A 27,037-nucleotide genomic window follows, 5' to 3' on the forward strand; every position below is an offset into this window, starting at 1 on the left:
GAATCACCATGATTTTAGACTTTTTCGAGAAGGAACAAGATTTTTATTACTTTATCCTTACGCAAAAGATAAAATTCTTTTATCAAACTAGGATGTTGAAACCTTATTATTCTTATGAATTCTAAATTCAAAAATAAAATTTATAAATTTGGGATTTTCTTTAAATATTGAAAATGGTATCTTTATATACCATTTCATAAAGCTATTACTACTTCTTTCTACATTTATTTATGTGGCATACTTTAAAATATAGATCATTAAATTGTCATCCTCTTTAATGATATTGTAGGTTTCAAACTATTTGATTGACTATTCTAGACATGAGGCTAACTCATTTTTTCTAATGTATTGTGTTTCGAGAGCTACTAATAGATTTTAGAATAACTTAAATTAAGGTAAAGGAATTACAATGCTCTCTTGTGATTGAACAAAAAAAGCTTAGGTTATGTGTGTCTCTCTATTGCCATATGGTTTTTACTAGGGTTTTGGCTTGAAATTCCCTTTAAATATAATAAGAGTTGACATCCATTAAGAGTATCATTTTTTTAATATATAGATGGATAAGAATTATTTCCTTTTTTTTTTGTTCGAATCTACTTATACATATCTATGTGCAAGCTTACAAAGTTGCACTTGAGGTAGCACATCTTCAATTTATTTTCAATCATAGAGGTAATGCATTGTTAAATGTTACTAAACTCTCTTTAAATGTTGTCTTTATTCAAGGTTGTCCTTAGCCTTATAATCATGATTGATGACACAATCATACTACTCATGGGAACCATGATTCACATTCTCATACTTCACAATGTCTTGCATGAAGATTCAAGGGTTGTATGCATTTAAGATGTTATCAACCCCCAGTGACACTTTGCCTCTTACCAAGCTCATACCCATGAGTTTAGTTGTTGGCCTAATACTAACAAATTATCTCAATCTTATTTGACTACTATCTTATCTATCAAGGACAAACAACCTTTTGATGAAAGCAAATTAATGAAAATATTCTTAGCTCATATTCAGAGGCTTCCATTATCACTTTGCATCCACGATGTATGAGATATAAGTCCCTCTTCCTTTGACCAATGCATATCTATTGCCTCGCCTATTTTTAATTATTTATTTTAATTTTCTGCTTATTTAAACCATAAAAATATGTTTGTTTTCCTCTCATCTTTTTTTAAAAAAACATTTCTAATAATATTCTATAAATAATAGACACTAATATGATTTATTTTATCTGAATTACAAATAAGACCTTAATATAAAAATAGAAAACTCAAAATACTACATTTATATATAAAATATATATATCTTCTCTTTTAGAAATAACATTTTTTCATCCTTTTTATACTCCATTAATTACTATTATATTATAATATATTATAGTTTATTTCTTACCATTAGAAAATCTATTTGTTTCATATGTTATCTTCTGCCTCCTCTTATTTATTTGTGTATGTTTTCTATCACCTCCTCTTATTTATTTGTGCAACAGCATACACAATTTTTCGCATGTTTTGGCCAAAAAGGCTGAATATTTCGGAACAACAGATGAAATAATTACAAATCTGAAAGACACTAGTTCAACATGTCAGCATGCACTAACAAGCAAAAGTAATGAAAATGACAAATTTTCACTTGGAGATGGTCCGGTTTTAAGTCGATGTCATATTCCTCTACTTAAAAGCTATAGAGAAAATGATTTGAATCAAATTCTACAAGGCGCATTTCATGAGCGGAGGAAAACATTGATGCCTTCCGAAATACCCAGCCCAAAAGAAATCTTGTTAAACTGATGTTTACACTAAAGGAAATTTGAACTAAACATCATCACAAACAAGTTTCGAATGAATTTCAAAAGCTCTTCCAGTGCCTATACCGTGGAATCCTCGAAATTATATCAACCTCAACAACAAACGAACGAATTGACTCCATTCTTAAAAATAGAAATAATAGATATATCCAAAACTCTGTTCCTCCATACCATAAGTAGAAATATAAACTATAATCAATGGAAAGAGTACACAATGTGTGCACGTTCAAGCGACTAGGAGAAAACGGATACTTGCATAGGTTAAAAAACATTCATCACCTTGACCTAATTAGTACCTTACCAATGCCAATATTGCGAGAAGAATGATCATTGAATGTCATTATTGTTAATGAAATTCAAATGCGAAGCACCCTTTATAGTAATCAGTGCAACAGACAATAATGTTTAGAGCTTACATTTTTATTTTGCACAACCTCAAAAAGTAAAGTTAAGTTGTGTCACTTGTCTGCAAGACTTCGAAGTTCGATAATTGGCATGTTCGACACGATCAAACTGGTTCTAATGTCTAGAAGCCCACATATGTTGTCTGGGATAAAACCACTTTACAACTATATTATTCAATACTCAATCCACTGTGCCCAGAATTGCAAACAGCATATCGTTTTTTTCTTTTATAAGCATGAAGTATAGTTCTGAGTGATAAGAAACGAAAGAGAAATCTTCGATGGATGAGTATTTTGTTTATTGGAATGATCTAGATGAAGAGGGCATTGTGAAAAATCAAACTATTGCAGTCACTGATTATTAATCTCCTATCACAAATGATTATTAAACTGCTGAAAAAAAATTCTCAGCTAATATCGAAAAATAACACAACTGCAACTTCACTTAAAATACGGAAAGAAATGCGCAACAGAATCAACACAATATTTTCGGACAAATTGTCCCTGGAAAAACCCCTAACGGAAAACCAGTTCTACAGATGAGAAATTATATTAAACTTCAGCAAATCAAGAGATACAAAATTCCTTGCCTCACACTGGCAGAACTCCGACAACCTCCTAATTTTTCCCGCTGATATTTCTCACTGCTATCCCTGCGCTAACACTGCGCCCTTGTTAACACTGCAAGACTGTTTGCTAACACTGCAAACTGCTTCACAAAAGCTTCTCTCTTGTGCCCTTGCTAACACTGCAAGACTGTTTGCTAACACTGCAAACTGCTTCACGAAAGCTTCTCCCTTGCTAACACTGCAAGACTGTTTGCTAACACTGCAAACTGCTTCTCCAAAAGCTTCCTGCCTTCTCTCCAAATGCCCCCTAGACCCCTTTTTATACTACTCTCGTTGGTAAACCAACGATCGAGATTAAATCAAACCAACGGCTAAGATTAAGACAACTCAACAGCCAATAATAGAATTGGTTGCAAGGTGTCCAAAAGGGAATCTCTAAAATTAGTAAATAATAACCATTTACTAATTTTTGGCAAGTGGACAAACAGCTATCCAAACCACCCATAAATACAACCGCTATTCATAGATAAGGACGAACAACTGTCCAAGCTACCCATAAATAGTGCTGCTATTTTCGGGTCAGAAATAACAGCTGTCCAACTAACAATAATTAACACTCCCTCTTAGTGAGGAAGCTGTTCTGCATGACACCCATCTTATCTCTGAAGAAGATAAATTTGGCCTTTCCCAAAGCCTTCGTCAGAATGTCTGCTACCTGCTCATCTGTAGGTATGTATTGTAGTCGAACAACTCCCCTTTGTACACAATCTCTGATGAAGTGATATCTGATATCTATATGTTTAGACCTATCATGAAACACTGGATTTTCAGACAACTTGATGCAACTCTGATTGTCACAATGTATCACAGTAGTCTCAACCTTCTGACCAAACAAGGCTACTAACAACTTCCGAAGCCATATAGCTTCACATGTCGCCATGCTAGCTGCTATGTATTCTGCTTCTGCTGAACTTAGAGCCACAGACTTCTGCTTCCTGCTGAACCAAGATACAACTCCTGATCCCAAGCTGAAACAACACCCTGAAGTGCTCCTTTTGTCTGTTGTACTTCCTGCCCAATCTGCGTCAGTATAGCCTATCAACCTGATACCTTCACCTCGAACATATCTGATCCCATACTCGACTGTACCACACAAGTAACGTAGCACATGCTTAGCCGCTATCCAATGCATTCTCTTTGGTTCAACCACGAACTGACTAAGAGAGTTTATTACAAATGCTATATCTGGTCTAGTGTTGACCAAATACATAAGCGAACCAATCAACTGTCTATATAAAGTGGGATCTACATCTTTCTCCTTAGATGTATCGTCATGCTCTGTGCTCACATCCGGAACACCTGTCACTGTCTCACGAAGCAATCTAAGTGCTCCATGATGAATATGGCCCAACCTCCTATGCCATAGCTCTCCAAGATCTCTACGATTATTGTTGCTCATAAGTGCCTTAGGAGTATCAAACTGCAATCTATAAAGGCGACCACTCCTAACTCCAATAGTTATGGGTGATTTCCAATCCTTGTGCTTAATCAACACATGTGTCCCTCTAAAGAGTACATTATACCCCCTATCCTGAAGAACAGATATAGAAATCAAATTCATACCTAAGCCCGGCACATATAACACATCATGAAGAGGAATTATCTTTCCATTCTCCCTCTGAAACTGAACAGTCCCTTTCCCAACAGGGTTGAGTTTGGACAAGTTTCCCATAGAAATCTGGATGTTGGTGTCCTCCTCCTTGTAACTGGAGAAGTACTCTCTAACTCCTGTCATATGAAATGACGCCCCACTATCTATATACCAAACACACTGTGAGGTTGAGCTAACCATACAAGCTATGAGTGCAAACTCATCTTCCATTCTGCTGGAGAGTTCTTCTGCACTTGCTGAAGCTGCCACCTGCTTCTTACCCTTTTTCCTCTCTGGAAAATCACTGACATAGTGGCCAAACTCGTGACATCCAAAGCACTTAACCTTAGAAAGGTCCTTCTTCTTCTTTTCACTTTGTGAATTTGATCCTTTGCTAGATCCCTTCTTTGCTTTCCCTTTACCCGCTAGGGCAGCGTTCTCTTGTTCCACCTCATTTTTCTGACTCTTGTTGGCCCCATTGACAAGACTTAGTCTAAACTCCTCCTGAGTGAAATCAGTCCATAGTCGATCCCAACTCGGTAAAGTATCTCGTCCACTAACAACTTGAACAAAGACACTCCATTGTTTAGTAAACCCATTTAGGGCTATTCTCACTAGCTCATCATCACTAGGGCTATCTCCAACAGCTGCTAACTCATCCTTGACAAGTTTGAGCCTGGTGAGGTAACTTGTGACGTCTTCTCCCTGATTCATCCGGGTATTCTTTAGCTTCTCTTTGAGAATCAACTTCCTGTTAGTGGTAGCATTCTAGTACAGATTTAGAATGGCGTCCCACATCTTCTTTGCTGTATCTAGCTCCGAGATATGTGGAACAATATGATCCTTCACACCATCAAGGATAATCCTCCTCGCTTTGGCATCGTCCTTCCTATATGCTGCAAGCTGTGTTGCATCCGTTGGTATAGGTACACCACTGGTAGCATAATCCTTGATACCATTCTCTTCCAACAATAAAGAAATTCTGGCCTTCCAGACACCAAAATTTGAGGCACCATCCAATCTATCCTGATCTCTCAAACCAGCTGAAGCCATCTCAAGGGTTTAAAGCAATAATAAATCTAAAGAGATCAAAATTTCTTTCCTAGGGCAAAACTCTTCTACCCTTAACAATGCTCTGATACCATGTGAAAAATCAAACTATTGCAGTCACTGATTATTAATCTCCTATCACAAATGATTATTAAACTGCTGAAAAAAAATTCTCAGCTAATATCGAAAAATAACACAACTGCAACTTCACTTAAAATACGGAAAGAAATGCGCAACAGAATCAACACAATATTTTCGGACAAATTGTCCCTGGAAAAACCCCTAAGGGAAAACCAGTTCTACAGATGAGAAATTATATTAAACTTCAGCAAATCAAGAGATACAAAATTCCTTGCCTCACACTGGCAGAACTCCGACAACCTCCGAATTTCTCCCGCTGATATTTCTCACTGCTATCCCTGCGCTAACACTGCGCCCTTGTTAACACTGCAAGACTGTTTGCTAACACTGCAAACTGCTTCACAAAAGCTTCTCTCTTGTGCCCTTGCTAACACTGCAAGACTGTTTGCTAACACTGCAAACTGCTTCACGAAAGCTTCTCCCTTGCTAACACTGCAAGACTGTTTGCTAACACTGCAAACTGCTTCTCCAAAAGCTTCCTGCCTTCTCTCCAAATGCCCCCTAGACCCCTTTTTATACTACTCTCGTTGGTAAACCAACGACCGAGATTAAATCAAACCAATGGCTAAGATTAAGACAACTCAACAGCCAATAATAGAATTGGTTGCAAGGTGTCCAAAAGGGAATCTCTAAAATTAGTAAATAATAACCATTTACTAATTTTTGGCAAGTGGACAAACAGCTATCCAAACCACCCATAAATACAACCGCTATTCATAGATAAGGACGAACAGCTGTCCAAGCTACCCATAAATAGTGCTGCTATTTTCGGGTCAGAAATAACAGCTGTCCAACTAACAATAATTAACAGGCATGCCTGTAGAACGGGTGGAAATTCCTATTTCTCTAGACGATGAAGACGATGTACGTTTTATTGGTAGTAGAAATTCAGCTGAAAAAGATCCCAAAGAACGAATTCAAACTCTACAATCCTCTCTCAAATCTGCCGTTGATGATTATTGCAAGCAGTATCAAGATATGGAAACCAATCTGGTTACAGTAAAAACAGAAAATGAAGAATTGGCTGTAAGAAACAAGAAGCTAGAAGATGAGCTGGCTAGAGCAAAAGCAGAAAATGAGGAATTGTCTGATAGAAACAACAAGCTAGAAGCAAAGCTTCACAAGGCTAAAGCGCAACTAGAAGCTAAGAACAACAAATTAGAAGAGGAGCTTCAGAAGGCTGAAGTGCAGTTAGAATCCAGTAAAAGAAATCTGGAAAGAACAAGAAACAAGCTGGAAGAGCTGTATACAACATTTACTGAAGTCAAGGAAGAATGTGATCAAGTATGCCAAGAACAAGAGGAGATAGGAGGAGCCGCTCCAGAGCCTTCTAAAAAGAGGAAATATGTTCAGATTTATGAGGTCAATGAATGTGTGAATTGTCCAATTTGCTTTGAAGCCTGGACACCTGGAGAACATAATGTCTGGTGTGTTATACATGATCTCAAACTGGTATGTTATAGATGCAAGTGGGGTCTGAAAAAGAATTTTTATATTGCTTATGTGGAAAATTTTGAAATTGCAGTTCCCTTTCTTGTGGCCATTTTTTCGGCCGATCATGCATCACACAATGGATTAAAAAAGGTGGAACTCGTGGTGCCTCTAAGGTTAGTTGAACTTAATTCAGAATATTTTTTAATCTTGTTATGTGAGTTGTTAACAGTTGATGATAATCAAAATTAACTTTAATATGACTGTTACAGTGCCCCCTATGTTTGACTAAGGCCACATTGAAAGAAATAAGAAATCATTATGTGTCACAATCGTATGCAGGGGAAGAGCAACTATAAAAGGTAAGATTACTGCAAATTTAAAAGGTTTTTTGAGATTGTGAAAATAATTACATGGTGTTTATTGAGGTATCAGCTCACGGACATCGTTCTTGGTTGACAGCGAGGAAGAAGATTGTGAAGGGAGGCTCATGCTGCGTATCTGACTACATTTTGTTAAACTACCTGAAACTTACTACATTTTGTTATTAGGGACTTTACGAGAACAGAATTTGAATTGTGAAACAAATTTGCGTAGTTCGCATGATAAGTTTTATCTGTTTTTTGAACTCTGACTTACACTTGCCAAAATGGTGCATATGGCGGTATATTGAAACTGTAATGGTGCTAATCAGGGTATATTGCTGTTTCTTTGGCTTTTTCTTCATGAAACTGTCGTCTATAATGTGAGATGTGACCCTTGTCATCTTTTTTATTCTGTTATCTTCTTTCATGCCATGAATGCACTTTTGACTAATTAAAGTCATGTCTAGCTAATGTCATGAGGATTTCTCAATGCTTTTGTTTTTGAACATTCATGACCTCATAAGACACAGCTAAGTGGGAATGAATAAACTATCGTTTCACCTCACTATATTGTCAACTTATAGCTGTTCTTTTTATCAAAAACTAGCATTTCTTACACTCTTTCTGACAGCAGATTACCATTTTGACTGTCATCGCTTTCTTTGTCTAACATGCTCTTGATGCCTAGTGAAAAACCCCTTTTCTATTGGCACGTCCTTTATTGTTCATTCTCATGAACAATCTTTATCCATTTATCTAACTCTGTTAGCTAGTATCCTTTAGATTTATTATATTTTTTTGTTAATTTTCCTTCTCATTCTCCACAGTGACTGTCTTCTTGATTCGGTCCCATAGACATTCTCCATCAAACTCACAATCATTTGACTGCTGCTCCATTTAACAGTCCCACTTCCTCCTCTCAGTCTTGGAACTGTTATCTTATCTAATGAAGCACTTGAAGAATTTGGCTCTCTGACTGTATAATCACTGCTCGTTAGATTCACTGCCTTGTCTTCCTTTAATACCTCTGTAGACTGCTCTTTCGGTGCTTTCTAGTGATATTCGTGAAGTGCAAATTCTTGAACAACTTTTACCGTTTATCTTCATTGCTTGACTATCCCAAATGATTGTTCTCTCTTTATTGAGACTATTCTCAACTTCATTCCTCAAATCCTAACTGTATATCTAGATCTCTAAATGACTCCTATTTCATTGCCTCGGCATGCTATCCTCATCTTTGGACTGGTAGTTTAATACTCACAAATAAAATATAATATTGAAGTGGAAGTCATTAAGACTCAAGTAAAGCTAAGAATATGCATAGCACAAACAATAATACAGCTCACTTTCAAAGGAAAACGTTTCTTTTTGGTTGATCCTTGAATTAAGACTCTGCCCTGTGCCACAATCCTGGTATAGCTCTTAGTAAGGAAGATTCCACCACAATCTGAAAGGCCAATAGTCAGCATTAATTCTCTTTGGGAGAGTGAGAAACTCAAATCCCTGATAAGTAAAGTGTTCCTTTAAGTTGGGAATTGTCAGATATAGTCCCTTGGAAATAAAATCACATCACACATCACTAGTGGGAACCCTCACAATTAGAGTTTTACTCAGCCTTGTGAAATATTAAATCACAACTTTAATAAATTTTCACTCACCACTAACTATTGCCCCTTGGAAATAAAATCACATCACACATCACTAGTGGGAACCCTCACAATTAGAGTTTTACTCACCTTGTGAAATATTAAATCACAACTTTAATAATTTTTCACTCACCACTAACTATTGCCCCTTGGAAATAAAATCACATCACACATCACTAGTGGGACTTTACTCAGCCTTGTGAAATATTAAATCACAACTTTAATAATTTTTCACTCACCACTAACTATTGCCCCTTGGAAATAAAATCACATCACACATCACTAGTGGGAACCCTCACAATTAGTCACAATTAGAGTTTTACTCAGCCTTGTGAAATATTAAATCACAACTTCAATAATTTTTCACTCACCACTAACTATTGCCGAGTGTCAGTCTTGCTTGGCACCTTAAGGAGCCGAGTGACAGGAGTGTGTCGAGTGAGCTCGGCAGGTGAAGGTCAACTCGGCACCAATAGATGCCGAGTGAGCTCGGTCATCACTAAAGGGTGGTGCTCAGAAAAAGTAGATGCCGAGTGAGCTCGGCAATAACTTTAGAGTCAGAACACAAACAAAGACTAAACCAAGTGACAGACTTCCAACGTGAATGTTACCACCACTAAAATCAAAGATCTATAACTTGAAACATTCAACAATAATCTTCTTAAATGCAACAAATAAGATAAGAGCAATGGATTAAAGTATTCTTGCTTGCTTTCTATTCAACTTTGATTAAAAACCTTTCAAAATCTGGGAGCATTCGGCTACAACCAAAAAACCCTAAAATAACCCTAAAAACTTCAAACTTGTAACTTGTAAGTCTAATGGCTGCATACAATAACACCTGGAGCAATCACTACTTCACAGGTTGAATCCAATAAACCACGAACTTACAGAATGACACGAAGAAGCACGTGGAATTGCAGGCATGGAATGAACTTCTTTTTGTCTCTGCACTCGACTTGATCTACTGATCAACTTTATTTCCTTCTTCCTTCTCTGCTCTGTAAAATCTCTACTCTCTTTAATCGGCTGAACTCAACAAATGAGACTATTTTATTCCTTTTGTCTCTTGCCACAAAAAAATTTCCCCTCTTTTCCAAAATTTGAAAACTTACCTACCGCATTAAATTTTCTAACTGTCGTGTAGGTTGTCAGAGGTGGTAGGTGGGCATTTGGCTCCAGGGACAAACGACTATAGCATTTAATATTCCAACACTCCCCCTTTGTCCCAAGCCAAACAAACAAGGACCATTGCTGATCCAAATCAACTACACCAAGACTCTCTTTTAGGTGTACAAATGTTCCCATCCCTAATGGCTTGGTAAAAATGTCTGCTAGTTGTTGCTCAGACTTACAAAATTCTATTTTGATATCTCCATTTTTCACCAACTCTCTGATTAAGTGATATCTGATCTCTATACGCTTGCTTCTCCCATGGCAAACTGGATTCTTGGACAGTGCAATTGAGAAAATGTTGTCACAATAAATTGTGGTTCCATCCTCTTGCCTTTCATTCAAATCTATCAAGATCTTTCTTAACCAAATAGCTTGACATGCTGCTACATTTACTGCTATTTATTCAGCCTCTGCTTTAGATTGAGCAACAATAGGTTGCTTCTTGGATGCCCATGAAATTGCACCCAATCCCATATGAAATACATATCTAGAAGTGCTATTCCTATCATCTATACTTCTAGCCCAATCACTATCTGTATAACCTACCAACTTGAAATCACTATTTGTAGTATACAATATTCCAAATCCCTTGGTACCATTCACATACCTTAGGATCCTCTTTCCCACTTGCCAATGAAAATCTTTTGGTGTTTTCATAAATCTGAAAATCAAAATTACTACATGCATCAAGTCTGGCCGAGTTGTAGTCAAATACATTAAACGTCCAACCATACTCTTGTATAGTGTTGGATCCACTCTCTTACTAGAGTCTTCCTTGCTCAACTTCAGACCTATTGCTATTGGTATGGGGGCTGGCTTACTGTTCTGCATTTTGAATCTCTCCAAGATCTGCCCTACATATTTTTCTTGAGAGATGAAGATGCCATCGTACATTTGTTTTATTTCTATGCTTAGAAAGTACTTTAAGAGACCAAGGTCTATCATCTCAAATTTATTTTTCATGGCCTCTTTGAACTCACCAATTAGAGCCTTTTCATTACCAGTAAAAATTAAATCATCTACATATAAGACAACAATCAACTCATTTTCATTTTCTACCTTGATGTAGAGAGTAGGCTCACCATTGCTTTTGCTAAAGCCATTTCTTATCAAATATGAGTCAATCCTACTATACCATGCCCTTGAAGCTTGCTTGGGTCCATAAAGAGCTCTTTTCAATCTATATACTTTGTATTCTTCACCTGCAACTTCATAACCAGGTGACTGCTCCACATAGACTTCTTCCTTCAATACACCATTCGAGAAAGCGGATTTCACATCCATTTGAAATACCTTCCATTTGTGCTGAGCTGCAATTGCTATGACAGCAAACACGGTTTCCATTATTGCAATCGAGGCATATGTCTCATCATAATCTTTGCCATATTGTTGTTTGTAGCCTTTGACTACCAACCTAGCCTTATGCCTATCAATCTTTCCTTCAGCATTGCATTTGGTCTTGTAGACCCATTTCACTCCAATCACTTGCTTTTTGGGAGGCAATTCAATCAGCCCCTATGTGTCATTCCTTTCTATAGCATCTATCTCGTCATCCATGGCCTTACACCATTTCTTCTCCTTAATAGCTTCTTCAAAATATATTGAATCACTATGAGGAAATAATACAAAATTAACACTCTCATCATAATCTTCATACCTTTCATCTTGGTATATCTCCTTAAGACTCTTAGTCTTTCTTGGTAACAAGGAGGAGAGTGGGGGATTAGAATTTTCACTGTTGCTGCTTTGCTGACTAGCTCAATCTTCATTGTTACTTGGCACTAACACTCGGTCATGCCTAAAGGAGCTTGGCAATGACTAAGGTTGCTTACCTTTTCTTCTGTCTGCTCCTTGTTGTTCATCAACATCCTCTTTACTCATAATTGGCACTTTACTTGAGGTGCTTCATGATTCATTATTCAATCCATGCCACATGACTAATTTTTAAGAAATTTCACATCTCTTGAGAGAATCATCTTATTGTTCAATGGGTCATACAATCTGTATGCCTTTGATTCTAAGCCGTACCCTATGAAGATGCACTTCACACCTTTGTCATCCAATTTCTACATTTTCTCCTTAGGCATATGTGCATATGCAACACATCCAAACACCCTTAGGTGTTCAACTATCCATCTTCCTCGTGACCATGCTTCCATTGGAATTCTATCACAGACTGCCTTTGTAGGAATCCTATTAATTAGGTAAACTGTTATTTCCATAGTCTCTCCCCAAAATTCAATTGGGAGACCTTTCTCTTTCATCATGCTCTTTGCCATTTCAACAATGGTCCTATTTTTTCTTTCAACCACTCCATTCTGCTGTGGTGTATAGTTGGCTATGAGCTCTTTCTTTATGCCATATTTCCTACAAAAATTTACAAAAAAATTGGAGGTATACTCTCCTCCTCTATTTAATTTTAGGACCTTGATATAGTGTCCACATTCTCTTTCAGCCTGGGCTTTGAACTTAAAAAACTTATCAAATGCTTCAGATTTAGATTTCAAAAAATAAACCCATGTCCTACAACTGAAATCATCAATAAATGTCATGAAACAAGTACTCCCCCCAATGGAAGGAACATGCATAGGACCAACTAGGTCAGTATGCACTAACTCTAATGGATATCTAGCCCTCTTAAAATTTTCAGAATTAAAGGGAAGCCTATGTTGCTTACCCAAAATACAAGCCTCACACTTGTCACATGAATTTCCTATTCGTGGCAAACCTTCTACCATTCTTTTATTTAACAACAAATTTAAGCCAACATAGCAAAGATGACCATACCTGAGGTGCAACAGCCGTGAGGGGTCTTCAATCACACTCCTTAGAGCTGATTGTGTGGGAGGTGCATCATGAACTTGAGATGAGAAACATGTCTCTATCCTCAAGGGAAACCATCTGTTCTTTTTCATTTGAACTACTACAAGTAAGTTCTTGCTCCCATTCTTTTTACGAATGACACACCTATCATTCTCTATCAGCACTTTGTATCCATTTTGAAAGAGCCAACCAATGCTCATTAGATTGTGCTTCATACCACGGGAAAAATGCACATTTTGTATTTTCTTCTTCTCACCTTGCTAGGTGCGGACCATAATAGATCCTTTTCCCACTAGTGGTAGGGTTCCATTATTACCCATTTTAATCTTAGATTTGAAACTCTTGTCAATAAATGAAAACAAGGTTTCATTACCACTCATGTGGTTACTACATCCACTATCGAGCTACCAAACTTCAGGGCTTCCTTCTTCTCCAACATTACACATGATGAAGGCAGTGGCATTGTTTCCACTTCCCATGTTCACATCAGCCACATTTGCTTGTCCTGACTAATCATTTTGCTTCTTCTAGTATTCACTTACATAATGCCCATATTTATGATAGTAGTAGCATTCTACATTATTCTTATTTGAGTTGTAATTTTTCTTACCTCCTCTTGAAGTGTTTTGAGAAGTTCTTGCTCCCTCTGCTCTTCCTAAGCTTTCTATTGCAGTATTTCTTTATCCTCCATTACATCGGCCTCTACCTCTGTAGTTTCTGCCTAATCCATTTCTTCCTCTCCCCCTTCCTCTTGGATTTGATTGAGCCTTGAATGCTTGCTCTTGGGAAGAAGAAGATGCAGATCTGTTGATCTTATGCTCATGGGTTTGAAGAATACACATCAACTCATCCATTGTCAAAATAGTGAGGTCTTTTGCCTCTTCTATGGTCATGACCAAATTGTCATATTTATGAGGTGAAATCCTCAATATCTTTTCCACTATCCTCTACTTTTGATGGTCTTCTCCATTTGACTTTAGTTGGTTAATTACATTGGAGGTCCTTGAACTGAATTCTGCATCTGATTCATTTTCTTTTATCTGAAGGTTCTCAAACTCCCTCCTTATATTTTATAGCTTTACTGTACGAACTTTGTCAGTCTCCTTGAAGTTTTTCTCAAGGATATCCCATGCTTCCTTTGCATAATTTGCTGCTACAATTTTTGAAAAAATTGTCTCTGTCAGTGCTGCCTCAATCAAACTTAATGCCTTAGCATCCTTTCTCCTTGACTCTTTCAGTTAAGTCTTCTATGCATTTATGAGAATAACATACTGAGTTGGGTCTTTCATATCATTGAACCCATTAATCACAAACTCTCATAAATCATTTGCAACCATTATGGTCTTCATCTTCTTTGCCCATGCATCATAATTTTGTCCATTGAAGGGTGGTGGCTACTGCCATATCTTTCTTGCATCTCCTGCAATGTTAAATATCCCAGAAGAATTTTCCTAACTCACTGTGGATGTGGGGCCTCATAGCTCTGATACCATGTGAAATATTAAATCACAACTTTATTATTTTTTCACTTGACACTAACTATTGCCGAGTGCCAGTCTTGCTCGACACCTTAAGGAGCTGAGTGGCAGGAGTGGCACATGAAGGGCAATTCAGTACCAATAGATGTCAAGTGAGCTCAGTCACCACTAAAGGGTGGTGCTCGGCAAAAGTAGATGTTGAGTGAGCTCGGCAATAACTGTAGAGTTAAAACACAAAAAAAGACCAAATCGAGTGACAGACTTCCAACATGAATGTTACCACCACTAAACCAAAGATCCAAAACTTGAAACATTCAACAATAATCTTCTTAAATGCAACAAATAAGAGAAGAGAAATGGATTCAAGTATACTTGCTTGCTTTCTATTCAACTTTGATTAAAAATATTTCAAAACCTGGAAGCATTCAGCTACAACTAGAAAACTCTAAAATAACCCTAAAAACTTCAAACTTGTAACTTGTAACTCCAATGGCTGCATACAATAACACCTGGAGCAATCACTACTTCACAGGTCGAATCTAATAAACCACGAACTTACAGAATGATATGAAGAAGCACGTGCAACTACATGCATGAAATGAACTTCCTTCTGTATCTACACTTGACTAGATCTGCTGATCAACTTTCTTTCCTTCTTCCTTCTATGATCTCCAAAATCTCTGCTCTCTCTAATCTGTTGAAATCAACAAATGAGATTATTTTATTCCTTTTGTCTCTTTCCACAAAAAATTTCCCCCTCTTTTCCAATTTTTGAAAACTTACCTATCGCATTCAATTTTCTAACTATTGTGCAGGTCGTCAGAGGTGGTAGGTGGGCATTTGGCTCTAGGAACAAATGACTATAGCATTTAATATTCCAACAAGCCTTGCCTTAATCTAGAAGACTCCAATAGTATCTATGTTTCTTTTAGTAGTATTATGTTTATGTTTCTTTCTTCAGTAGTATTATGTTTATCAAGGTGATTATCTAGACCTTTATGAAATGCATCTAATCACTCTACTTGTGCTGCAAGACTACTCAAACTTAATCTCTCCTCTATAGAAACTCGGGGAAATTATTAAGCATGGATGACTAATCACTAAAATTATAAACATTTCTCAAGAGGGCATGTTGCCTCTTGCAAACTATAAGCTCTCTTGCATTTTAGAAAGGAAGAAATATGTTTACCATATGAACTAACAAAAGAATATCTTAAATCATAATGCTAATAAATTTCTATGTTCACGATTATCTTTATTGAATAGAGCTATGGACAAAATGACATACATAGCTGGCGCTGGGAACAACAAACCCACACAATACCTGCAATGTGGAAAGTGCATCATCTTTCTTCCTATTTCAATGTGCCCTATCTTTCTCATTTGATGTGAACGGGTGTGAACGTGTGTTAAACCACTGAGTCTGTGTCTTCCACACATCGTGGCATATTTTTTTTCTATTTAGTAATGTGTGTTTGTTGAAATGTATCTTTTTTTCTATTTAGTAACATGTGTTTGTTAAAATGTATCTTTTTTTTTCTATTTAGTAACGTGTGTTGGTGAAAAGTTGAATGATTCACAAATAGTCCACTGGGGATCAAGTCTTGCTAAGTGCAAGGCTCGAAGACATCATAAGGGATGGGGTCGGGATCATGCCCCAAGCGAATTTGGCAGGGTGGATGCTCCTTAGTCCTTGGCTCTTAGACAAAGATGTTTCAGGCACACATGGGCTCATATTGGGTACTTAAAACTTGTTTGTGAATGACCTCCATCAAAATAAAATAAAAAGATGCCCCCATGTCATGTGATGGCTCCATAGTTTGTGTAGAGGTGTGATGTTGTTTATGATAGTGACAAGTTTTTAAAATTTTGAACTTATCAAAAATGCTTTCTTTATTAGCCGATAGGCTTTATCCTTGAGGTTGCTCGCAACCGGAAATTGTCTCACATCTTAAAACAACTATCTGAATACCATTTACCAACTCAAAACAACAGTCAGAAAACCATTTGCTGATTATATATCAACATTAGCTCTTCTTTCCAATGACGTGCCACCAATCAAATTAAACAATTTTCTATTGTCCCAGCAACATCTCAAATTATGTCCATTATTTACTGCAGTCAACATGCATACTTCCACAAAGTTGGGGAATGCATTTAATACAAAAAAAGCATCCGCTTCAATTGGTACCAGCTCTTAGTGCAGGGCTGCCCAATCTCAATTTTGATTGTCCCTCCCACCTGACCCGATGTCATCCGCTGCCTTGTGAGAAGGGGGAGATGGTCATGATGTTATATCAAACCACCTATTTGTTTGTTCATGAAATCATGTATAAGCTATACCAATGTTTGCCAAGGATTTGGTACCACATGTCCTCCATTCTTAGTGGCGTAATGAACCAAGAGCTGGCGGATCGGGAGGCATCCAATAAAGAAATATCTTCCCTACTATTGCGTGGGTTGTTACATGCCAATTTACCCTCTTTTGACAATGTCAAGTCTTTTAACCACCTTCCCGAATAGTTGGACCCAAGAAAATTGACGTATTTATGCAGCGGCCTACATTTAAGTCATTTGCAATTATGATAACTATGTAATTTCTGCCTTACATTTCCCACCGTCAGAGATGTTTTTGTTGACTTCTCCCTTTTCATTATCAATTGCTCTTGCATAATTAAACTTGTCTTCTTTAATGCAGTGCGGTTGGGTTCAACTTTAACTCTGTTATCTGAGGTGTACATTTACACTACAGATGTAATGACAATAGTAGTTTGCATTCAAATATCAAGGGATGTATGACATGTTGACAGTGGAAGTCTGCAGAGCTGCAGAATAAAAAACCCTATCTTACTATGATATAGACGCAACATTTTGTTGATCACACTATCTAGATCAGAAGCTATTCATTGTATTTTCCCAAGTCATTTACATCCCCAAGTTCAATTAATTCTATTTTAACTTATTTTTCTTGTAACTTCTACTTTCAGATTAATATTTTCCATTGGCTTCACACTTTATTTCTTTCAGACTTTATGTATGTCTTACGAATGTTTTTACTATGCAATATGTATCAAACTCATGGAGAGGAGATACGTGTGAGAAAGTTGCAATTTCTGAAGTAAACAAAGGGAGATTTCAGTGGTTGAGCGAAGCAGAAAGGTATGTTGCCCCTATATGCATCTTTTTTTTAACTTATTGTTTTATATTTTACTGTGAAGGTAACTTTTACTACATGTTTTACACTTTTACTTGTTACAAATAAAAAATGAGATTAATTAGAAGTCTACCATGTTAAATGAAAGTCTCAGCATTAAACAGTAGAGTTCCATACACTTTGCTTTGCACCCTGTTCAATTGCTTCATTCCCTTAAATGCACTATGGAGTGCTATGATCAAACTATCACTCGTCTTGCACATTAAGATCCATTGGCAGATAATGCTACTCATGGCCAGTAGTTACTGAAATAATAAAGAAAGTTCTATGTATTAATTACGAAGGGACAAGGCTAAGCATTGAACTATTTTTCTAGCGGACAACTGTACGGAATTCCATGCCATTTCAAGTCTGGCCATAAGTTCTGAGTGATTGATAATTTGATACAACTAATTATGGTCTTGAACACGAGTCATCCTACAAGGATTCTGTAGCATTTTAGCTATAGAGTAGGGTATCAAATGGTTCTTTAAAATGGTTGTTACAATCTCTACTAGAATACAATCATCTTTAGGCGCTCATACTATTCGAATCCTTTCTGATAGAGGGTTAACTTTGCATAAGTTTGATGCATAGATGCATATATAAAACTTGTCATGAAGAATGTCTAATTTCACAAGAAACCAACATATGTTAAGATCTCTATTTAGGACAGCCAAGGATATGACAAGGTAATTGATCATTGGATGTGAAGTCTCTAACATAAAGCTTACCTGTTGTGACCTTGGTTGCGTCTACCCAGTCCACACGATTGACCTCTTAATGATTTTATAATTAATTAAAGATTTCATTTAACACGTTTTCCTCTTGTTTCATTTAAGTTTAAAAAATGAAATATAATCATCCATGTGGCTATTTCCTACTAACTTAGAAGACTTGTCAATCAGTTCAATATTACTTTACATAGAAATCAGTTTTCTTGGTGGTAAATTGAAGAACTAGTCTTGATTTTAATGGAGAATAAGTGAGTTATTTAGGAAGGCACATTATGATATGCAATTATGGAGGATTCTATTCTCTGGTGAGGACTGTGTTCTCTCAAACCTAGAGTTCATTGATGTTGTGGTATGGAAAAGTTAGGAGTGTTTTCCATACTTCAGTGTATTTGATATAATGAACTGAGGCTATTGGACCTATCTGTTAGATGACTAGATAAAGGTTTGCTTCCACAAAGATTATCACTCTAAGAATGTGCCATATGATAATTGATAGCATTTGAAACAGTTAATGATATTTAGGCTTTATGGTGGATTCCAGTTGCAAGAGACGAGCGATGTTTGCATGTTCCTTGTTACAAAGGCTTTGTGCTTGAAGCTTCACACTGATAATCAGAGTCTAGATATATTATTTGAGTTCTACAAAGGCCCTTTTCAGTTCTGATGTGCTTGACGAATCTATTTTTGTTGTAACCATGCAGTGCTTTAATTTTATTTTAAATGGACTCTTGCATCAACATCTTCTTGCAAGCTCAAGGAAGAAATCAATGTTGGATCTGCATCAATATTAGGTGTCAAATCTGTCAAATCCATTTACTAATGCTTGATCATGAAATTATTTAGATGTATGGTGGATGGTCGTCTATTTACCTTGAGACAAGAAGCCAACTTACCTTATTCTGCACTCTGCTTGCCACGTTAATGTCAGAGCATCAAGGTTAATAGGGTTCCATCTCAGGATAGATTCCTACAGGAATTATCTTTCCACATTGGCCATCCCAATTGGAGCATAGTGTATCTGCTCTGACTTGATATTGAAACTAGGAAGTAAACAATCTGATCACTTTACGTGGCTACAACACTATGGTTTGGAGCTCTAATTAAAATCATTGCTTAGTTGTTTTATCTACCATTGACATACATTAGTTCATCAAAATATTGTGAATAAAATATTATATCAATATATTTACATACAACCTTCTTTTCTACTTATCATAATTGGAAAGCCAACACTTTATTTGATACATTTCATAAACATATTTCTTCGTACTAACTTTGCAAAACATAGATATTAATGAAATAATACTATTTTGTTCATTTAATTTTTTATTATCTTAATTCAGTTTTGACTTACAACTTTAAATTTTCAATAGTTATATCATTTTTATTTTACTCAATAATCATTATTTAGTCCTTTCGATTTCTATATATATATATATATATATATATATATATATATATATATATATCATAATACTTGTAATCAATTTTCTTAATCTTTCTTGTTTTTAAGTGCACCTTTTATTTTTTAAATAAAGTTTATTATCTTGATGCTCTTATTTAATTTTCCTAATCCTTCTTGTCTCTTAAGTTCACATGACTACTAAAATTAAAAATGATCCTTAAGAGAACAAATTATATAATAATAAAACTTATATTAGAATATTGGCATATATTTTAAATAAAAATCTATATACTAGTATATTACTATTTAACTGCAAATATAACTATGATAAAAATTTAGATATTATTAATTCTTCAATTTAATATTTTTCAAAATTCCTTTTTCAATATTGTTAAATTTATAATTATAATAATAATAATTGCATTTACTAAAAAAGTTAACTATATTTATTTATGATCATTCAATAAAAAAAAAATTTCATCTTTTTTTTCTTTATAACTTTATTTTGTGTAACTATAAGAAATTTTTTCCTTTATAACTTTAATTTTGTAAGTATAAGAAAGATTAGGGTCTATATGATGGTTAGTATCATGATAGAGTTATGGTTTTGATTGGGGTTACATTTTGGGTTAGGACTAGGAGGATGATTAATTGTACGAGTACAGTTGTGATGAAGTTTCCCTATTTGTTGTCATGGTTAGAGTTCAGTTTATTTGAGAGTTTTGGAATATGATATTGTTTAGAATTTTCAGATTTAGGCTTTTTATCATTATTATCATTATGGTTATGGTTATGTTTGTGATTAATATTAATATTTAGGGTTAATGTTTGGAAAGTATCAACATTTTTTGTGACTTATTTATTCAAATCATATCACCTAATTATGTTATTTTATCAACTTACATGTGTTTTCTACTTATTCAAATGATATTACCCACTTATGTGTACATTTGTTTTAATTTGCAAAGTTTGAGCTTCAATTTACATTCACTTTTATTGACAAACACAAATGAAAATAATATCTAAACAAATATGACAATATCATTATGTTACTTTCTATATTTTTTTATGCTTCTTGAATTACACAAACTCTAACTTTTAAACTATCCAATTATGAATACTACTTCTTATATATTATCATCATTTACATTTTATGTATAAGTGTTTGTTGGCTAGGTGCACCACAAATAGCATTCGAATTTTTATTTTAGTAATTATACATCTCAATCCAACATTTCATTTTACTGTGCATTCATGCATTTAAACTTATATTTCTTTATAAAAAAAAAAATCATGCAATTTAGTTATAATGTATGGATCAAATTATTGACCATTTAATAATTTAATCAAGTTGCTATTGATTATCTTTTTCAGCTATACCATTTGTTTCAGTTTTCACGATCATGGCAAATCGTCTCCAACCTCATCATGTAATAGACATATCGAGCAACACATCAGATGTCAATAGTCCACAATCATCTATGGGATCTAATGCATCTGTCAATTGGAATGGATATCCCCAAACTGAAATACAAAATCTTGCAAATTGTGCTTCTCTAAATTGTGCTGAACTATATGCACAAATGAAAGTGGAAAGCATGCATACATGTGATGTTCAAGATTATGAGATCATTAGAGTTGAGGATTTTACAAGAAATCTATCGACAACAAGTCAACTTTTATAGTTATAGCACTTATCTGAGGGAGATTTATGCGGACAAGTATTACCAACAAGGGAATGTACCCATTATTCGTCATGCATTTCAATGCTATCTTAATCGTCCATAGAAAAAACTTCACTTGTGTTGTCATCTATTTCTATTTATTTGTGTTCCTCTAACATAACTCTTTTAAAATGAGGGTTTTGAAATTTATTCTATTACTGGTTTTTATGTTTCCATCTTATCTTCCTCCTCTATTATATCATATGTTGATTGAAGTTTAAGTTGTACAAACTTGGATATACTTTGAATACAACTATACCTTTCATATATCTCCAACCGTTATTCACTTTTCTTCTTTCTTTACCTTTTCATATTTTAGATTTATCAAAGAGATCCCAACTTGTTCAATTACATTAAGTAAGCTATAATGTCTAATAGACAACTCATATACATTTAACTACAATGATTTTTTTCCATCGTACAATGTTATATACCAAATTATGTTTACCATATCTTTCTCCATCTTTCCTATTTTTATGTTTGTCGTTATTATTTTTTGCAAAAACATCAATTTTTACCCTAACTCTGAAAGGATATTATTTGTTGTTGCATTCAACACATAGATGACACCTCCCTTAATACAATGATGTATATATATCTAAGTTTCTCTAACTATGCTTCCTTTCACTATGAAGTCATACTAATGTTACCTTCTATTTTTTTGGTCTTATCTTTGTAGTAAGACACCACTATAGGTACAATTTACTTTCCCTCCGACACTTCACCATAGATGTGTTTATAACCATGTCAAACAGATGTACAACTACTCTTTTTCTTCTTTGACACTACGTACCTCTGCAAAGTGATACCATTGTGTATTACTTAGATCCACCCCTAATAATGCAATGTGGGCTATTAAGATATTGACAAACACATATTCTTGTAAATTTACCTTCTTATTATTTTGCTACGATGCATGTAATTCTAGACAAGATAGTGATATCCCTGTCTCAATTTATAGGGAAAATACGGTCACTCCAAGTTATGTCTCAAACACTAACGGAAGATGCAATCAGACTTATCAACAATGACAACCTACAAATGCAACCACATCTCCAAATATTTGGCATTGCAACATTTGGACAAGGAACTCAAGCAAAAAATAGGTACAATTTAGAACTCTTCGATGGACTTCATCTACAAAAAGCAACCTTGCCAAGGAAGTTTAATGACTTGATAACTTTAGATAAGATCCAAAGAGGTTCTATAATACATGTTACGCACTATTAAATTCCAACCATTTGTGAGTCAAAGTAAGTGAACTTCTACTATGATTTTTTAAGTGAAACCCTACCAGTTTTATGATGCAATTATGTAACTTTATTAATATTATTTCTTTACCTACTTTTTTAGGTGGATTGTAATCTCCAACTTAGAGGTTCTATGCACAGAACATGATATCATTGGTGTTCCCACCTTCTTATTCAAGGAACTAGAGAAAATAGTAAAATAGTTTTATGTTAGTTCATTGGATTTCCTTGCTTTTTATTTGGATAGTGGTAATAGAAATACATTGTTCTCATTATTGTACAATTCAAGAAATGGCTCCTACTGCTCCTGATTCAGAAGAACAACCTATCCATACTAACAGTGTTGCCATGCAATCACGAAAGAGAAGTTGCACGACATAGAGAAGAAATTAGAGCACGTCGTTGCATTCAATGCTACCAACTTTTATAGTCAACACCAACCCAATCATTCCCCCACTACCGCCAAAGTTCACCAACTTCACTTACTCCACAACCTTTTATTAATATAGCACTTAATCTTGTTGAGCATAATGCTCATTGTCAACAAACAACAACCCACATGGATTTCCACTTATCATCTACATATATAGATGCATCACACAAATTTAGAACTAGGATAGATGCCCTCTCAAAACTGCAAACATGCACTATCTGTAAGGAGTGCTACCCTAGTATGAATGTATGTACATTGAATGGACTTGTAACTTGTAAGAGATGTTTTTCTGAGAGGGGTATACATCACTTCTCAGAAGCCAACAACATGGACCCCTCTGAACAACCAATTGTGTTGAAGGTTCTGACCCAAGTAGAAGAGGTGCTTATTGCATGTGTTACTCCCATCTTGCAAGTAACACATGCTCATGGTGGGAAATACAAATATAGTGACCACACAATTACTTTCCCCTAGGATATACAAACAATTACAAAATATTTACCACGTACAATTGACCAACTAGATGTGTTAGTTGTTCGAAGACTTAATTCAATTAGCAAGCATTATAATTGCTATGTTAGTAGAAGTCATGTTCACAATGCACTCTTGTATAAGATAAAATTTGACCCTTATTACAAAGATGTACAAATTGACAATTTGGCATTATCAATGCTCCCTTATTGCAACACAGATATTTCACCAATGCTACATATGATTGATGATTGTAGTGAACCTTTATATTCTGTAGATGCACCAATAGAAAATGTACAATGTGATACAGAAGGTGACTCCCAATATTCAACATCATTTACGATGAGCCTACCAAACAAACGTCGTCAACTCAAAATCATTAAAGATTCTTTACAAATAGAAAAAGATACAGATGACATGGCAGTTTGGCCACCCATAAATTCAACCCCTATTAATGAGTACAATACAGAGGGGTTTTTTGACATGGCCTTTCCCACACTTTTCCCAAATGGTACTGCACTACCCATGCAACCTCAAGCTAGAGAATTGGAAATGCATGAATATGCAGTGCATCTTATCCATTACCATGATAATATGTTTGGCCAACATCCACGCTTTACATACTTCCTATTGAATCTTATGATGCGTCATCATAGTCAATCTACTACATCTATTTTTATTAAACTTAAAGTTGAAGACAATACACCAACCACAATTGAAGACCTTTGCTCTCACTTGACTAATTTTCCTAACAATCAATTGGCAGAAGAACTGATGCACTTTGGTTCTACCTTATGAGGGACAAGAGCATTTTGGAATGCACGTTGCATAGAGTTTTCAAGTTTAATTACCCAAATAGGTTCCCCAACATTTTTCTTTATGTTGAGTGTAGCAGACACTAAATAGCCTGATTTGCATAGTGTTATTTCCCCAAATATTCCATCTTCATTTCTTACCAACAAACAACGCATTGATAATGTGATTAATAACCCTCATACAACATCATTATATCTACACCAACACTTCACAATTTTTCGTGAAGAGATAATCAAGAAGCTCATGGACGCAACTAATTATTGGTATCGCTCAGAATGGCAGGGTAGAGGGTCTGCGCACGTACACGGTGTCATTTGGGTAAAAAATGCTCCAAATATGGACACACTTGATTGGGAAGATCCCGATGCAGTAGAACAAGCCAAAAAAAAATTCGAAAAATATGTAACTGCTATGAACCCTCGCTCAAAATATGAAATAGACAACATGCAAAATAGAGCTCCAACAGATGATCCATGCCTTTTAATTACAACTCAATTAACTTCTGTTGATCCATTCATTGGTTACGAAGAACTGGTTAATCGTGTTCAAAGGCACACTCGATGTGCTGAGAGAACGTGTTTACGTAAGAAAGGTAAAGACATGCAATGTAGATATAAAGCTCCATGGAAAGAATGTGAACAATCATCATTACAACTTAATGAATCAGGACACGTATGCTTTGAACCAACTAGAAATGATGAGAGGTTGAACATTCATAGCCCAAAAATGTTATCAATATGGAGAGGGAATATAGATTGTCAACCTATTACATCCTGAGCATTAGTTCTAAGATACATTGCAAAGTATGCATCAAAAGCTGAAAAAAAATCTAAAAACTGTGTTTAGATGTTGGACAGAATTTGTTCAGATTCAAATCTTACCGACAATGCTGGCAAAGCATATCAGAAGTTTTTGGTTGAAATTGTTGCTAAAAGAGACATTAGTGCACAAGAAACATGTCACATGCTTCAAAAATTACCTCTTGTAAATTGCAATCGCAAATTTATGACTTTGAATGTGGGGAGAAAAGTGTTGCACCATCTAAAACAAACAAATGATGGTAGCAAAATAGAATCTAGCTACATACAAGCCTACATGAAATGTCCAATTGACCTTGAACAACTTACACTAATTGAATCAGCCAGATCATATTCATATGCACCTTCTCGAAAAGGAAGCAAATGGAGAATAAGAAAGGAAAAAGCAATAGTGCAAGTTTTTCCTAATTTTTTTTCTATTCCAATTGAAGACTCTGAACATTTTGAAACATTTTGTTGGAGTGAATTTATTTTGTACAAACACTTTCATGAGATACATGTAGATATAGGTTTGGACAAAGATGACATTATTGGAAATTGGAATCTATTACACACAAAAACGTATAAAGTTTGGCATGTCGATCGTACTAGTCTGGTTGAAGATGTCATGAAAGAGGATAATGAATCAGATTGCGATGTAGATATACATGCTTCATTACAAATGAATGCGTGGGAATTTTTGTCCCAATTGGGCCTTGCCAATAGTTCTAACTGAAATGACCTGGACATGTTGGGAAAACGTGACTTTGACAACAACCATCCATGGGAAAACCATAATGTTCCCTTGAATTTTCATGATCATGCCATTCAATTTATACATAGAAACAAGATGGCTGGTTTACTTCCCAACTCATCCACCTCTACCACTACCAATAGTTGCAATTTATCACGTCAACAACAACTTGCACTTTCAATCATTATAGACCACTCCACATCGAATCTCTCCATGCAACCTTTATACATGGTCATACAAGGAACTGTTGGAACTAGAAAATCATACCTTATTAGTTGCATAAGAAATGCACTACACAATTCAATGTTCAATGCAATAAACCCACTTCTTGTTCTTGCACCAACAGGTATTGCAGCTTTCAATATCCATGCATCAACCATACACACAGCCCTCAAAATTCCAATTCGAGAAATGAAATCACTGCAAGGACAAGCATTGAAAAAATACCAAGAAGAGATGAAAAATATTTGTTACATTTTAATAGATGAGATGAGCTTCATAGGCCCCAAACTACTACTAAAAATTGATTCCAGACTACGTGAAGCTATACCCCAAAAACAACACCTTTGCTTCAGTGGCATGTCCATGATTCTTGTAGGAGACCTAGCCCAACTTCCACCTGTTATGGACAAACCAATCTATGCATCTCACACTAATGCAAAAAACTTGTGGCACAATTTTAATATAGTTGTAACATTTAAAACAATATTTAGACAACAAGGTGATGATCCACTTCAAATATGATTTCATCAAGCACTACAAAATATGCGCAATGCAGAACCAAATTTACATGATTGGGAGTTGTTAATGACTCGCACAAATAAAATCCTCACTCTAACTGAATGTATTGACTTTGGCCAAGCAACACATTTGTTTGCTACCAATGAACAAGTTTTGCTCCACAAAA

The sequence above is a fragment of the Cupressus sempervirens genome, chromosome 5 (genome assembly GCF_028749045.1).
Source record: "Cupressus sempervirens isolate cs-2001-9-10 chromosome 5, ASM2874904v1, whole genome shotgun sequence".
Classification (NCBI taxonomy): domain Eukaryota; kingdom Viridiplantae; phylum Streptophyta; class Pinopsida; order Cupressales; family Cupressaceae; genus Cupressus; species Cupressus sempervirens.